Raw genomic sequence first — 5,482 nt, forward strand, 5'->3', positions numbered from 1 at the left:
TGTTCAGAAGATTTTTGTTTGATATAGCTACACTTGTTCACAGCTGAGTTTGAACAATGTGGAGGTTAGGGCACTGACACCCTACACAGTAGAAAATCCATCCATGTGTGGATTTTTTTGGTCCCCAAAAATGTAACTACTAACAGCCTACTGTTGAGTGGAAGCCTTAATGATAACATAAATAGCTGATTAATACTTACTTTGTATGTTTGTATACATGTATACTATATTTTTATAATAAAGCTAGAGAAAAGAAAATCATAAGAAAGAGGGCACCTGTGTGGCTCAGTAGGTTAAGCAACCAACTCTTGATTTTGGCTCAGATTTCATGGATCGTGAGATCGAGCCCCATGTCAGGCTCTCTGCTGACAGTGTGGAGCTTGCTTAGGATTCTCTCTCTCTCTCCCTCTCTCTCTGTCCCTCTCCAATGTGTGCTTGATCTCTGTCTCTGAAAATAAACATTTTAATAAAAGAAAATCATAAGAAAGAGAAAATACATTTATAGTACTGTACTGTGTTTATTGAAAAAAATCCATGTGTAAGTGGACCCATGCAGTTCAGAATTAACTGTACTTTTGCTTTTGTTGCCTTTTGCTTTTAAAGTCAGATTCAAAAAATCATCTCTAAGACCAATGTCAAGGAGTCTACTGCCTTTGTTTTCTTCTAAAAATTTTATGGTTTCTGGTCTTACATTCAAGTCTTTAGTCCATTTTGAGTTAATTTTTGTATATGATGTAAGATAGTCTAGTCTTATACTTTTGTATGTGGATGTTCAGTTTTCCCAACATCATTTTTTGAAGAAACTGTCCTTCCATATTGTATCGTGGCCCCTTTATTGTAAATTAATTGACCATATCTATGTGGGTTATTTCAAGGTTTTTCTATTCTGTTCAGTTGATCTATGTGTCTGTTTTTCTGCCAATATCATACAGTTTTCATTACTATAGTTGTGTCATTTAGTTCAAAAACAGGTATCATGATGCCTCCTGCTTTGTTACCCAAGATTTCATTATCTATTTGGGGTCTTTTCTCATTTCATATAAATTATAAGATTGTTCCAGTTCTGTGTAAAATGCTTTTGGAATTTTGATAGAGATTGCACTGAATCTGTAGATTGCTCTGAGTAACATAGATATATTAACAATATTAGTTTTTCTGATCCATAAGCATGGAATATCTTTCCATTTATGTGTGTCTTCTTCAATTTCTTTCATCAATGTCTTATAATTTTCAGTGTATAGGTTTTTCATCTCCTTGGTTAAATTTATTCTTAGGTTTTATTTATTTATTTATTTATTTATTTATTTATTTTAGGAGGAGCTCACTTTATTGCGGGGGAGGGCACTGCACGTGGCCAACAGATGAAGGCAGCCTGGTGGGCATTCTACACACAACACTTAGAAATGTACACAGGAGGTTTTGCTAAGAAAGATCAACTGGAACATGGGTTCCTCTGGACAACTTCCCCAACCTCATCCCTCTAAAGAGTCGGGACACTCCTGACCACTTCCTTGAAGGCAAATGTGGTTGCTACAGGTAGAGCCCCTCAGGGGTACCTTCTTGTTTTTTATAAAGAACAGTTTCTTTAGATTTTTTGAAGTCTTCATTTTCTACTTTCATTCTATGTTCTCTCAAGGCCATCAGACCAGCTTCTGTACAGATTGCCTTGATGCTGGCCCCAGAGAGGTCATCTTTAGCCATGATCAAGTCATCCAGGGTTACATCATCAGCCAGCGTCATCCTGCTTATCTGGATCTGAAAGATGTGCTTCATAATCTTTTCATCTGGCCGGGGAACTCATTTGTCCTGTCAATGTTGCCTGGTCTGATAAGTGCTGGATCCAAAGTTTCTATTCAGTTTGTGGCTATGATAACTTTCACATCATTCCTTGAATCAAATCCATCCAACTGGTTCCACAGTTCCAACATTGTTCATTAAATTTCTCTCTCACCGCCAGAATTTGAGTCCTATCTTTTTATTCCAATAGCATCAATTTCATCAAAAAATACAATGGATGGCACGTGTTCTTCTGCAACTTGAAACAATTCCCAAACGAGTTTGGGCCCATCACCTAGGTACTTCTGAATAAGTTCAGAGCCAACCACTCTTAGGGCAGTGACTAAGGTTTGGTTTGCTACTGCTTTGGCTAATAAGGTTTTACTTGTGCCAGGTGGACCTTAGAGAATGGCCCTCTTTGGGGGCTTTATACCCATCTCTTCATAATATTCAGGATGAGTGAGAGGAAGCTCCACAGGTCCTTAACTTCTTGGATTTGGCTGTCCAACCCACAGTATCAGCATAGATTTCCTGGGGGACCTTTTCTAACTTCATTACTGTGACTAAGGGATCCGTGTCATCCATGAGCACCCCTATGATGGCATGCACCTTGTGGTTGAGAAGGACTGGCAGCCTGGTTCCAGCAGATCCTTGTCTACAAAGTAAAGAATGCTGACATAGTGTTCTGAGCCCACAGATGTGGACACGATGATCCACATGGTTGTCATCAATGATCCCTTCCAACGTTCCTACCGACTTTGGGGTCCCCCTCAGATCACCCACTTTTGATCTTTCCTCCTCTTGCTTTTCTTCTAAAGGCTTCATTTGTTCATGAATTCTAATGAATTCTTCCTCCATGAGAAGACAGTCTTTAATTCTAACTTCAGTAATTTTAACCAGCAGAGTGTGAGGTGTAACCAGTGGCAGCTTGCTGGCAACATCTGGTCCCTTTGTTTTCTTCTTCTTTTTCCCCGCTCTAGTTAGTACAGAACATTCCTATTTCTTTTTTATGTTTATTTATTTTTGAGAGAGAGAGAGAGACAGAGAGCATGAGTCAGGAGGGAGACACAGAATCCGAAGCAGGCTCCAGGCTCTGAGCTGTCAGCACAGAGCCCGATGTGGGACTTGAACTCATGAACTGCGAGATCATGACCTGAGCTAAAGTCAGACAACCCACTGAGCCACCCAGGTGCCCCAGGAAGTTCATATTTCTTTTTCTTGTCCTTGTCATCCTTCTTGCCACCTCCAGGGCCATGATCACCACTCTGACTCTGACACGTCTTGCTTCAGCCGTTCAAACGGGTATTTTATTCTTTTTGATGCAATTAAGATTGTTTTCTTAGTTTCTCTTTCTGATAGATGGCTCAGTGTTAGTGTATAGAAACAGTAGATTTTATATATTGATTTTGTATCCTGTGACTATACTATGAATTTGTTGAATAGTTCTGACAGTTTTTTCATGGAGTTTTTATGGATTTCTATATATAAAACCATGTCATCTGTAAATCATGCCATCCTTTCTGATTTGGATGCCTTTTATTTCTTTTTTCTTGCTTAATTTCTCTGATGAGGCTTTCCAATACTGTGTTAAATAAAAGTAGTGAGAGTGGGCATCCTTGTCTTGTTCCTAACTAGAGGAAAAGCTTTCAGCTTTTCACCATTTTGCATGTTAGCTGTGGGCTTATCACATATGGTCTTTATTATCTTGAGGTACATTCCTATATATCCATTTTGTTGAGTTTTTATCATAAATGAATGTTGAATTTTGTCAAATGCTTTTCTTCATATATTAAGATGATCATGTGATTTTTATCCTTCATTTTATTGTTAATGTAGTACATCATGTTGATTGATTTGTTGAACCATCTTTGCATCCCTGGAATAAATTTCACTTGATCATGGTGTATGAGCTATTTAATGTATTGTTGAATTCAGTTTGCTAATATTTTGTTAGGATTTTGCATCTATATTCATCAGAGACATTAATTAGCCCGTAATTTTTTTTTTTTTTTTTTTTGGTGGTGTTCTTATCTGGTTTTGGTCTGGCAGGCTAATTGACACTGATCATTAGTAGGATATGTCTGCTGTGATAAAATGGAGGGAGAAAGGATCCATTTGGGTGCATTTCCTTTGTTCAGTTTGGATAGAAAATGGACAAGTGTGGGTGGGAGCTAAGGTGACGGAGTAGTAGAAGGACCCTGGGCTTGCTTGTTCTTTGAACACAGCTAGATAAATAACAAATCATTCTAAATACCCAACAAATGAAACTGAGGACTGACAGAACAAACTGCACACCTAGAGGGAGAAAAGAGGCCACATCATGGAAGGTAGGAGGTGTGGAGACATGTTTTGGGGGAGAAATGGATTGTGGGTGCTGCAGAGGGGAGAGAGCCCTGGTCATGGAGAGAGAAAAGAGAGAAAGGAGAGAGGAGTGCACAAAGGATCACACAAGGAAAACACTTCCACAAAGTCATTGACTGGGAAAATAAGAGGGGCTGATTTTTATGAGTTTTTGCAACCATAAAATCTAAATCTAAATCTAAATCTAAATCTAAATCTAAATCTAAAAGCTGTAGTTTTAGAAGTCCTGGTGTAGAGCCCTGAAAGTGCTGCAGTGCTCCTGTAGAGAAGGCAGGCAAGTAACCTGGGGGCAGAAGGCATAATCGTCTGAGGATCGTCTGAGATGCACTTGGAGAGAAGATTCCTCCTTCTCGGAGCACATCTGAGAGAGGTGGCATTGCCTCTCCAGGGACAAAGGAGCTGGCTAGCACCATTTCTCTCCCCTGCCCCTCAGCATAAATTAACTTCAGTAAACAGGATAGTACCAACGTTGGCTGCTTAATCTGCTTACACTAAACCTATTCCCACCCCCCTGTACTATCCTGGCAATGCTTTTCTTGGGCAAGTGTGCCTAAGAACCAGTGCAGTGGGTCCCTTCCCCCAGAAGACCAGCACAAACTCCCACATGCAACATGTCTACTGACCATAGAATTCTCCAAAGTTTCAACTCTAGTGGAAATAGTATCATATCTCTTTTAACAATTATATCAGAGCACACCTAGTTAAAACACACCATACTCTGGCCATGATCCAAACATTCCCCACCATCAGCAAGGATAAACTCTGCAGAGGACTGACCTGAGGAATAGAGCAGCAATAACACAATAGCAGAATGCACACAACATACACCAGAGACACTTCCTGAAGTGCTAGGCATTATATAACCTATAAGTGTGGATATTATATAACTTCTTCTTCATAAAGCCATTACTCTCAGGATCAAGAAACATAACAGGCTTTCCTAACACACAGAAGAATACAGAGACCTAGATAAGATGCAAAGACAGAGAAATTCATCCCAAAAGAGAACAAGAAAAGGTCATGGCCAGGGATCTAATCAAAACAGATATAAGTAGTATGCTTAATCCAACATACCTAGATTGATTTAAAGCAACAATCTTAATACTAGCTAGACTTGAGAAAAGCATAGAATTGCTTCTCGGCCTTTTGGCTAAGATCAAGTGGAGAAAAGCGTAGAAGGCATCAGAGATACCCTTACCACAGAGATAAAAGAGCTTAAAACCAATCAGGCCAAAATGAAAAATGCAATAACCGTGATATAAAACTGACCACAATGAGGAATGAATAAGTAATATAGAAGATAGAATTATAGAAAATAATGAAGTTGATCAAAAGAGGGAAAGAA

The 5,482-nt window shown here is 39.1% G+C and overlaps 1 pseudogene; it reads right to left on the bottom strand.

Annotated features, from left to right (window-relative positions):
- Positions 1–1,513: 1,513 nt before the first annotated feature.
- LOC131506792 (26S proteasome regulatory subunit 4-like) lies at positions 1,514–3,056 on the bottom strand (annotated as a pseudogene).
- Between the last annotated feature and the right edge of the window lie 2,426 nt (positions 3,057–5,482).

The sequence above is a fragment of the Neofelis nebulosa genome, chromosome 3, assembly GCF_028018385.1.
Source record: "Neofelis nebulosa isolate mNeoNeb1 chromosome 3, mNeoNeb1.pri, whole genome shotgun sequence".
Lineage (NCBI taxonomy): Eukaryota > Metazoa > Chordata > Mammalia > Carnivora > Felidae > Neofelis > Neofelis nebulosa.